Source organism: Aquarana catesbeiana, linkage group LG07 (assembly GCF_042186555.1).
Source record: "Aquarana catesbeiana isolate 2022-GZ linkage group LG07, ASM4218655v1, whole genome shotgun sequence".
Lineage (NCBI taxonomy): Eukaryota > Metazoa > Chordata > Amphibia > Anura > Ranidae > Aquarana > Aquarana catesbeiana.
The window spans coordinates 47719091-47731655 of NC_133330.1; positions in this window are offsets into that span (position 1 = coordinate 47719091).

A 12565-nucleotide genomic window follows, 5' to 3' on the forward strand; every position below is an offset into this window, starting at 1 on the left:
ACAAGACAAGGGCTTTGAAAGGACAGACTAGGAAAGAATGGGGTGTCTCAGCCAATGGGCAGGGATTTTCCACTAAATCCAGCCATTGGAACTATCTGGTACTTTACCGTGAGGAGAGGATATCAGAAAGCTGTTGTAGGATATATCTTGGTTACGGGGACCACATAAGCAATATCGGACTCCTTTTGTTATTCCACAAAAAGGTCAACACTATCTGGTGAGTGGAGTTCTTCACTTCACATGTGGTGATTTGGGTCCACATAACGTGATTACCATTTGCTGCAGACACAACATGGCACTAGTCTGCAGCATGCTGAAGGAACTTCACAGATTGGATATTATCCAAACTTCGCTGAGTCTTAGTACTTATAATATTAATATTTGGTCTTTAATTTGTATATACAATTTTCTTTATTATTTTCTTTATATGTGTAGCCAAGTCACAGGCGGTGTTGTGGTGGGAATCCCTCCTGCCAGGCCATTGTTTTCTCCAGGCAGGGGGGTGGAATAGGGTGGGAGAAGACAGTGATTATTGCTAGTGGCTATAGCAGCCACTAGTGATGAATGCAGGTAAAACCCAGCATGCTGGTTGATCGATCAATCAACTTGGTATATTTAAGGAGGAACTGCAGTCTGCTTACATAATTTGTAATAAAAACATCTTTGCCATTCTGAAGCTTCTCTCCAACCACTTTGAATATTATTTTATATATACTGTGATTCTGCACCTGCCAAATATGCTGCAGAAATCTCCCTCCACTGAGTCTGGCTGCAACCATTTTAACTCCAGCTCTGCAGCTCTCATTGGCCCTCTTATGACTCATTCCCCCCTCTCTTCCTGGCAAACTCTCACGAGAGTGAGAGAGAGAGCTGTGCATAATGTCACAGCCTAGGCTTTTACCAGGTATTTACTGGCACAAAAAAAATGTTTTACTATCCAAGTTAAAATTACAAGGGCAGAAGATTTAATAGATGGAAAGATGAAAGGTCCGCTTTCAGCCTGCCCATAAACTGTTCGAATCTCGTCTGGTTCCTGTTGAACCAGCTGAGATTTGAACCTTGTATGGGCTGCCTTAGGCTGTTTTCTCTATTGGTCAAATGTTCTTCAACTTTTCTGGTCGAATGTTACCAAGGCTTATTTTTAGGGACTGTTACATTCTCCCTGCAAAAAAGCGACAAATAAAAACTGACATTTCAAACATATTACAAACATTAAGGGTATTATTTGTGACTTTTGCATGAATGCCGAGACATTCCCAGAACATTTAAATTTTAAATGAATACAACCAAAAGTGTATGTCAAGACAAAATTAAAAAACACAACAAATCTACCAATAAGTACATTTCTCCAATACAATATTTTTCTCTATGGTTCATCGCTAAAACCTGCTGCAAGTACTAAAAACATATTAATCTGCCAGAAATACAGTGGGCTCTTAAATTCCTTAAATCAATCAAAAACCTTGCGAGCAACCCTATATTATAAAAGTCTACAGTGACAGCTACAAGCACTTCTCACATTCCCAAACAATGTGCTTGTAAAATCAAAGAAATCAATGTGCTGCACTACTTTTGTCAAATGCTGAATGTGAACAGCCTAATCCAAGCCAAGACAAAGCTGAAACTTAATAACAATACAAAAATGTATTTTCGAGAGTGATCACATATATGCAACTATAAAAATCGAAAAATAAATACAAACACATCACATAGTAAATCACATAGTAAATGTGCCAGTAGATAGCTGTGTAAAGAATATATATATATATAATATATATATATATATATATATATATATATATATATATATATATATATATATATATATATATATATTGCAGTCAGGTCCATAAATATTGGGACATCAACACAATTCTAATCTTTTTGGCTCTATACACCACCACAATGGATTCGAAATGAAACAAGCAAGATGTGCTTTAACTTTAGGGTATTTACATCCAAATCAGGTGAACGGTGTAGGAATTACAACAGTTTATATATGTGCCTCCCACTTTTTAAGGGACCAAAAGTAATGAGACAGATTAACAATCATCCATCAAACTTTCACTTTTTAATACTTGGTTGCAAATCCTTTGCAGTCAATTACAGCCTGAAGTCTGGAACGCATAGACATCACCAGACGCTGGGTTTCATCCCTGGTGATGCTCTGCCAGGCCTCTACTGTAACTGTCTTCAGTTCCTGCTTGTTCTTGGGGCATTTTCCTTTCAGTTTTGTCTTCAGCAAGTGAAATGCATGCTCAATCGGATTCAGATCAGGTGATTGACTTGGCCATTGCATAACATTCCACTTCTTTCCCTTAAAAAACTCTTTCGTTGCTTTTGCAGTATTCTTCGGGTCATTGTCCATCTGCACTGTGAAGCGCCGTCCAATGAGTTCTGAAGCATTTTGCTGAATATGAGCCCGAAACACTTCAGATAATATTGCCCGAAACACTTCAGAATTCATCCTGCTGCTTTTGTCAGCAGTCACATCATCAATAAATACAAGAGAACCAGTTCCATTGGCAGCCATACATGCCCACGCCATGACCATACCACCACCATGCTTCACTGATGAGGTGGTATGCTTTGGATCATGAGCAGTTCCTTTCCTTCTCCATACTCTTCTCTTCCCATCACTCCGGCACAAGTTGATCTTGGTCTCATCTATCCATAGGATGTTGTTCCAGAACTGTGAAGGCTTTTTTAAATGTTGTTTGGCAAACTCTAATCTGGCCTTCCTGTTTTTGAGGCTCACCAATGGTTTACATCTTGTGGTGAACCCTCTGTATTCACTCTGGTGAAGTCTTCTCTTGATTGTTGACTTTGACACACATACACCTACCTCCTGGAGAGTGTTCTTGATCTGGCCAACTGTTGTGAAGGGTGTTTTCTTCACCAGGGAAAGAATTATTCGGTCATCCGCCACAGTTGTTTTCCATGATGGTCTTCTGGGTCTTTTGCTGTTGCTAAGCTCACCAGTGCGTTCTTTCGTTTTAAGGATGTTCTAAACAGTTGATTTGGCCACACCTAATGTTTTTGCTATCTCTCTATCCCTAATGTTTTTGCTATCTCTCTGATGGGTTTGTTTTGTTTTTTCAGCCTTATGATGGCTTTCTTCACTGATAGTGACAGCTCTTTGGATCTCATATTGAGAGTTGACAGCAACAGATTCCAAATGCAAATAGCACACTTGAAATGAACTTTGGACCTTTTATCTGCTCCTTGTAAATGGGATAATGAGGGAATAACACACACCTGGCCATGGAACAGCTGAGCAGCCAATTGTCCCATTACTTTTGGTCCCTTAAAAAGTGGGAGGCACATATACAAACTGTTGTAATTCCTACACCGTTCACCTGATTTGGATGTAAATACCCTCAAATTAAAGCTGAAAGTCTGCAGTTAAAGCACATCTTGTTCGTTTCATTTCAAATCCATTGTGGTGGTGTATAGAGCCAAAAAGATTAGAATTGTGTCGATGTCCTAATATTTATGGACCTGACTGTATATATATAAGTGTAGTCCATAGTGTGGTTCCAGTGAAGAAAGTCTATTTTTTACTGCCATGCTGCCATACACCAACAGCTCACTCCTGGTTTCTTCCAATGCTCAATTATTATGCCGCTGTGACACCTCACTCATGCTCCCCCTTGGGTGTACTCTCACCTGAATGAAAGTGATCTCACAATTAAGTTCAGTAAAACATGCATTCTAGTCCTATCTGGAATAAAGTGTAGGATATCCCAGTTCCTCCTCCTTGATATCGCTGCCTCACATCATGATAATCTCCCCACCAATCATGTATAAAAGAAATAATCACCAATAGTGTTTATATCATAAAACCAAGTGAAGTTTATTTAAATCCAACACGATAATGACTCACAATTTTTGGGTGCATGATGCGCACCCCACTTACACCGCTCATAAAGCCTTATTTGTCATATGCTGCTGTAAAACAAGTTCTCCCACAGGATACAGGCACCATGCCGTCCCATTGCTCCTCCTCTACGCGTTACGCCACAGGCACACGTGGCTTCCTCAGGGGGATTCCCCTACTCTTTAATTCCTCCTTGGACTGACACCATAATGCCTTTGCTTGTTTATTGTTAGCCCTGGCTGCTAGACTACAGGAATCCCCCTATACTATCTGTTATTATCAAACTGCATCTTTCTCATTTAGATTTTTTTTAGCTTTATTGTAATGAAGTAATTGCTGCTTACCTTACAGATTTTAAAATATACAAATACCCTGTGCTTAGTATGTACAGAAAGTTAAACATGGGATAAAGTGACTCAACACAAGTCGAAAGCTGCACTCAAAAAATATTTGAATACAAAACATATACTGAACTAAAGAAAAACATGTGCTGTCTCTATGAATCAGTGAAAATAAGAATTTTTAAGAGACAAAATGTGTAATCAAGATGATAAATTCACAGCAGTGATAAATATGATAAATATCCAGCAGTGTACATTTAAACCAAACGCTCAGAAGTCCACATTTCCAGTGAAAAAGCGTAATGCCACTTCACCCAACAGGTTATGTGTACTTAAGTGCTCCACTGCCATAATGCATATATGAGGTCCTTAGTGCTTTATAAATAATGACAGTGCCTCTTGAATATCACCTATCCGTTTAAAGTTGATCTCAAAGGAGCTCTCAGCCATGAACTATGGCCCAAAGAATGAGGAGGACAAAGACGGACTACATAGTGTATCATCATTAAATTATTTGTAAAAGCTAAGGGTTTTTATCGTAATGCATTCTCTGCATTAACCACTTGACTCCTGGGCCAATTCTGACACTTCTCACATGTACATAAAAATCTACATTTTTTTTTTGCTAAAACCAGTAAATTGATACCCAAAATGTCATGCTATAAAATTGCATACTCTTGTGGAATGGCGCCAAACTATGGTGCCTAAAAATCTCCATAGGCGACGCTTTAAAAGTCTTTACAGTGCCATGGTTATGCAGTAATGTTTGTCTGTCAGCTTACCTCTCCATGTGTTCAGCTTAAGAGGCCAGCCAATCTAACATGGCTGCTTAAGTAATCTCTCCTCAAAGCATGGCTCCACCCCAGGCCCTATCAGGGAACTCTATATTAATCTGTGCACTGCAAGCCAGCCATGCTGATCAATATTGTGTGTTTTTGGCTTCCATGTGCTCATTGCTCTGTGTCCTGTGTCCTAAGTCTGATCCTGTTTACCGACCTTGGCTTGTTCTTGACTATCCTTGTCTGCTTCATATCCCGACCTTTGGTGTGTTCTTTGACTATCCCTATCTGCTTGTTGCCCTGACCTTTTGGCTTATCTCCTGACTATCGTTGTTGTTCCAGGCTGCTGCTTCCTTTCTATCCTCCAGTAATCTACTGTGAGCATGAGCTGGGAGACCCTGGGGGGTGCGACCTGGAGCCAGACTGCAGCGAAGTCCATCCCCACCATCAGGGGCCCTGGTGAATACCCACTGGCTCTTAGATTCCACGCCCATGCTTGTACAAGCCAGTAATGGCTTATAATCATCAAACCGGAAGGGACAAAAACCTAGTCGCTTCCGGTTTCTGATGTCACAGAAGATGGGCAAGAACATCAGTTCCTTCCAATCCTCCTAGGCAATACAACATTACTTAATTGATCAAGTGGCTGTATAGCCACTTGAATCACTTCTACATTAAATAGCATTGGCTGCTAAAAATGTTGATACCCGGATGATGCCTTCAGCTGCCATGCATCATCCCGGTATAACCTTTTTAATCTGAGGGTGTCATATGACAGCCACCTGGGGAGAAGTGGTTAAGGTAAAATATCTTTCATATTTAGCTGCCGCTAAATACTTAGCTGAGCCCGATCTCAATCCAGTAATATGCCCATCTTCAGCAGCACCGCTGTCTCTCTCACCACACATGGACTAAGGCAGCAGTGGGAACCGTTGGCTCTTGCTGCTGTCAATCAAATCTTGGGGAGTAAAGACAAGCCTCATTGTGGGTGTCAATAGATGCACACAGCCCAGCTCGGGATTAAGCTTGCACTGGTGCCCCCATGGGAAGCAGCTTCCTATGGTGGCACACAGAGAAGAGGAGAAGCCAAGAGCATTGGTGGGGGACCCCAGAAGGAGAGTATCAGAGTTTCTCTGTGCAAAGCCATCACACAGAACAGGTAAGTATAACATGTTTGTTATTTAAAAAAAAAAAAAAAAAAGAACCTTTACTATTAAAACGGTTGTATAGCCGCAAACAAACAAAAAAACCTGTAAGGCAAAGGCATAATCAGCTAGTATGCACCGCATACTAGCTGATTATGAAATACTTCCCTTAGAATGAAGCGCCGGCATCGCATCCCGGTCACCGCCGTGGGAGCTGACATTTTCCCCTTTGCGTTTCTTCTGGGTTCGCAGCTCCGGCACTTTGAGTGGCCGGAGCCGCGATTACATCACTCCCGTGCATGCGTGTGGGGTCCCTCCATTCCAGCAAGTTCCAGCATAATATGCTGTACCTTCACCGCGCATGCGCCACTGACCTCAGCGGCTGCATGCAGGGGGAATATCTCCTAAATTGTGTAGGTTTAGGAGATATTAATTTTACCTAGAGGTAAGCCTATTTTTGGTTTACCTCTAGGTAAAAATGTAACAAAAAAGGGGTATACAACCGCTTTAAGGTCTACCCTATAGCAGTCTCACTGCTACAGGGTGGCACCTCTGCGCTGGGTAACTTATATATACGTGATCTGATATATATCTATATATATAGATATATATTCGTGATTTTCGGGTAGAGTTTGCGCATGTGCACTGGCGGTGGCTTGGGAAGGAAGGAAGGTATGGATCCTATGTCTCTGCAAAGCAGGGACTAGGATCCATGTCTTTCCCTAGTAAAAGCACCTCCCACAGTGTAGTAAAGCACAGGTTAGGCACACAGTTAACCCTTTGATCGCCCCTGATGTTAATCCCTTCCCAGCCAGTGTCATTAGTACAGTGACAGTGCATATTTTTTAGCACTAATTACTGTATTAGTGTCACTGGTTCTCAAGAAGTGTCAAAAGCATCAGTTAGTGTCCAATTTGTCTGCCATAATATCGCCGTCCTCCGATAAGTCGCTGATCACTGCCATTACTAGTAAAAAAATAAATAAATACAAATATCCCATTATCCCTAAATTTATGAAGACATTTGATTTTTTAATTTTTTTTTTTATTGTATATGTTTTATAGCAGAAAGTAAAAAATATTGTTTTTTTTTTCAAAATTGTTTTTTTTTTTTGTTTATAGCACAAAAAATAAAAAATGCAGAGGTGATCAAATACCACCAAAAGAAAGCTCAATTTGTGAAAAAAAAGGACATACATTTTATTTGGGTAGAGTATCGCACAACCGCACAATTGTCAGTTAAAATAACGCAGTGTCGTATCGCAAAAAATGGCCTTTGGGGTAAATCTTCCTGAGGTCGAGTGGTTAAAAACGTCACTTTATTTAATAAAAAATTGGTACTCACATGCAAACGGAAGGAATAAGCAAAATGTAAAACAGCTCTGCTTGGACTAGCGGAGGGGGAGCCAAGCCCTATCCTTACCTTACAGATTTACAGCTATTTTACTACAAATCCACCAAGATGGGTGGGCTAAAAATGTGCTGTGCTGTATGAGTGAAGGAAATACAGGCAGTCTGCTATTACATAAATTAGCCTCAGTCATATGCATGCAATGATAAGAGAGTCGGATTGACTGTGGGAAAGGACATGAAAAAAGAATTAGACGTGTGCATGACAAAAAAATGTGTTTAGTTTTGTTTAGTTTAGTTTTAGTTTAATTTAGTTTAGTTTTCGTTTGTTAATCTAGTTATTTTGTTTTGTTAAATTCAGTTGATTCTTTCAATTCATATTCGGGATTCATATTTGGAATTCGTATTCAGAATTAGTTTTATTTATTTTATCAAGTTGTCTTAGAATTTAGCGATTTTTTTTTATTCGAATCGCTCGAATCGATACATTTCTAATTAGTCAAAAAAAAGTTAGATTTTTTTTCAATTTGAATGCAGCAGCCAAAATGTTGTACATTTAAAAAGTGTATTTTGATTACAATGACTCTTAAAATCACTTTGGCTTAACTAAAACAGCATTATTTCGAAACGGTACTCTAATAACACACAGTCTTTGTTTTCAGAAATAGGTTTACAGTTTGAATTCGAATGGAATTCAATATAAAATTCAATTCAAATTTCAATCCGAATTTTGAAAATGTGGACGAATTTTGTTTCTTTATTCGGAGGATTCGGTAAACTTCGTAATTTGGGTATTCAGCTATATCCGAATCTCCAAATAACAAAAAATTTGTCCAAATTTTTATTCGGAATGAAATGAACCACACATTTCTAAAAATAATAGAAACAATGGATACATTTATATATACAGTATGTATATATATATATATATATATATATATATATATATATATATGTATATATATATATATATATATATATATATATATATATATATATATATATATATATATATATATATATATATATATATATGTGTATATATATATATATATACATACAGTATTTATAGTGTGGCCATTTTGCATCTCCACAACAAGTAGGTCGAAATAAAAGAAATAACTTCAGTTTCTGCTTATAAAACTTAGAAAATGAGAAGTTTGATGCTATCTTTCCCCAATTTACTTTATGCCAGAATAACGGCTTAAGAAATATTGTTGTTGCAAATTCTCCTTTTAGTTATTATTCCCGTGCAATTGGTTTTCTATAGAAATAAAAGTTGCTAAAAGTCTCCAATGAATAAGATGCAAGTCTTGCTTTGAATGCAGCCATTATGTAGCTGATGTTATTGGCATAAAGGAATTGTATAGCAATAAGGCAGACAAAAGCCAGGAGATAACATTGCATTGTTGCGCTAAGACCTTGAGGTGTGAGGGTGGTGTATAGCCTCTGAGATTTGTTCATTCCAGTTCTGTTATGTAAACAACAAATACAAGATTTAGTCCTACACAAAGGATAAAATTAGAATGCTTTTATGTCTTTATTGTTCCAAGTCTAGTAGACAGACAGAAGCAATAGAGAAACCACAGCCCATTTTCATGCTAATTAGAGAATATTAATATTATTATTATTATTATACAGGATTTATTAAGCGCCAACAGTTTGCGCAGCGCTTTACAATGTAAAGGGAGACACTACACCATCAGTACAATTCCAAACAAGATGGTTAGAGGAGCCCTGCTCCTGCGAGCTTATAATCTAAGAGAGAGGGGCTGGTGAAACAAAAGGTAGGGACTATGAGGGATGAACTGATGAGGGGAGTAGAAGATTTGGTTGTTAGCTGAAGGCAGGATAGGCCTCCATGAGGAAATGAGTCTTCAGGGATTGCCTAAAAGTGGACTGAGTAAAAGATAACCGGACAGATTGGGGTAGTGAGTTCCAGAGGATGGGAGAGGCTCTGGAGAAGTCCTGGAGATGAGCATGTGAGGAGGAGACAAGGGAGCTAGAGGGCAGAAGGTCTTGGGAGGAGCGGAGAGGACAGTTTAGGTGATATTTAGAGATAAGATCGGTGATGTAGCTCGGGTAGAATTGTGAATGGCTTTGTACGTTATTGTTAGTGTTTTGAATTGTATTCGTTGGGCAATGGGAAGCCAGTGGATGGATTGGCAGAGAGGAGTGGGGGACACTGAATGGTTGGTAAGGTGGATAAGTCTGGTAGCGGCATTCATGATAGACTGCGTAGAGGTAGGTTAATGAGGAGGGAGTTACAATAGTCAAGGCGATAGATAATGAGGGAGTGAATAAGTTGCTTAGTGGTGTCAACGGTTAGATAGGGATGTATTTTGGAGATGTTTCGGAGGTGAAGTCTGGACGATTTGGATAGTGATCGGATTTGGGGTTGAAAGCACAGGTCAGAGTCTAAGATTACACCAAGTACCTTGGCATGAGGGGAGGGACTGATGGTTGTAATATTGATCTTGATGGAGAAGTCCGGGTGTGGAGGGCACGGGCTGGAGGAAAAATTATGAGCTTGGTTTTAGATAGATTGAGTTTGAGGAAGTGGTGTGACATCCATGTTGATATGTCAGTTAGTAAGTTAGTAATACGAGAGGAGACTGAAGGAGTGAGGTGAGGAGTAGAGAAATAGATTTGTGTGTCGTCAGCATAAAAGTCAAACAGCAAAAATAAGAACATTTCCTTGAATCTTATGTACCTGTTAAACTATTTTTGTCAAGAAAGCTTAAAGACTAAAGCCTAGAACACACGGGCTGCTGTTGGCTGGTTCAATAAAAACTGGCCGACATTTGGCCCGTGTATCTGGCAGCTGGTCCGACAGAAGCCATCCAGCTTCTGTCAGATGTGCGCGCTGGAAAATGAGCAGCCCACCGGCTCCCAATCAGCTGTCTCAGCCAATGGCTGAGAGTGCTGACCGGAGTGTTCTGGTGGGGGGGGGGGCACTCCCCTGATGGAACACAATGGCTCAGCGAGAATGTCTCTGTTCTAACATTGGGTTCTAAGTACAGCAGCTCCCATCCGTTGGGTTGAATCGAAAAAAAGAGAAAGCGTACTATGCTTAAGGCCAGCCATACAAGGTTTGAATCTTGGCTGGTTCAGCAGGAACCGGCCTAGATTCGAGCCATTAATGGGCAGGCTGAATGTACCAAGTCTGAATCCTGACGGATTCTCTTGCGGCTTCCCCCGAACACACCCCCCCTGCCCGCCGGGAGAAGACAATGGCCGGGCAGGAGGGATTCCCACATGAAACACTGTCTGTGTTGATGGGGAATCAAGCAAATAAATTTGCTCCGTGTATGGCTGGCCTAAAGCTGGCCATACATAGATCAAAGTTCAACTGGTTCAGCAGGGAATGGACAAATTTAAATTTATATATGGGCACTGTGGTTGAACAGAATTAGATATACCATTCAACCAGCCTGTCAGATGTTAGCCACTCCATCAGCAATGAAGGCTATAGCCTCCAGCACTAATTTGTGTATTCTGATGGTAGGGAAGTCTCTCCACTGTCAGAATACAAAGACACAGTGGGGAGGATTCCCCCATCCATTTTGAATATGTGGATGGGGGAATCGGTTCAGTTTTTTTCATTCAACTTGCTGATTCCTGGTAAATTCTTACTGTGACACATTTACACATAGGAGGGGTGTTGCGAGGCTACTCACGATTCAGAGGAAGAGGCTCATGTAACAATAAGCCAGAGGCCTCCACTGGTCCTTCCTGGCTTCCCGCAAGGTGAAGGGGACACCATCCTGAAGTGAAGAAAAAATATTCACCTCTTCACACTGCTGACAATCCCAAAAAGACCCTGGGGTCACCCATTCCAATCCTGAAATAGGTAGCGGGTGGTGCCAACCCAGATGATATGACAAAACAGGGAAGTGCCCAAAAATTAAAGGGGAACTCAAAATTAGCCCCTGCCTCCATGAAGAATGTGATGAACATTATTATATGGCACATGATAATATATAAATTGCAACACGTTTAGAATTACAAAAGCATATTTCACCCTACTTGTTCAGTTTGTAATATTGCAAGTAGGTGCAAGCAACAGTATTCTCAATTAAATAAATACATTGTAAATCTTTTTCTCTTTCTAGCTATCATCTATAGTTTTGGTTCTCTATATTCAGACAAACAAGTAAAAAAAAAAGTACATATATACAGTATATATATATATATATATATATATATATACAGTGGGGATGGAAAGTATTAAGACACCCTTAAATTTTTCACTCTTTGTTATATTGCAGCCATTTGCTAAAATCATTCAAGTTCATTTTTTTCCTCATTAATGTACACACAGCACCCCATATTGACAGAAAAACACAGAATTGTTGACATTTTTGCAGATTTATTAAAAAAGAAAAACTGAAATATCACATGGTCCTAAGTATTCAGACTCTTTGCTCAGTATTTAGTTGGAGCCCCTTTTGATCTAATACAGCCATGAGTCTTTTTGGGAAAGGTGCAACAAGTTTTTCACACCTGGATTTGGGGATCCTCTGCCATTCCTCCTTGCAGATCCTCTCCAGTTCTGTCAGGTTGGATGGTAAACGTTGGTGGACAGCCATTTTTAGGTCTCCCCAGAGATGCTCAATTGGGTTTAAGTCAGGGCTCTGGCTGGGCCATTCAAGAACAGGACCCCAGACTGGGCCGAAGGTTTACCTTCCAACAAGACAATGACCCTAAGCACACAGCTAAAATAATGAAGGAGTGGCTTCACAACAACTCCGTGACTGTTCTTGAATGGCCCAGCCAGAGCTCTGACTTAAACCCAATTGAGCATATCTGGAGAGACCTAAAAATGGCTGTCCACCAACGTTTACCATCCAACCTGACAGAACCGGAGAGGATCTGCAAGGAGGAATGGCAGAGGATCCCCAAATCCAGGTGTGAAAAACTTGTTGCATCTTTCCCAAAAAGACTCATGGCTGTATTAGATCAAAAGTGTGCTTCTACTAAATACTGAGCAAAGGGTCTGAATACTTAGGACCATGTGATATTTCAGTTTTTCTTTTTTAATAAATCTGCAAAAATGTCAACAATTCTG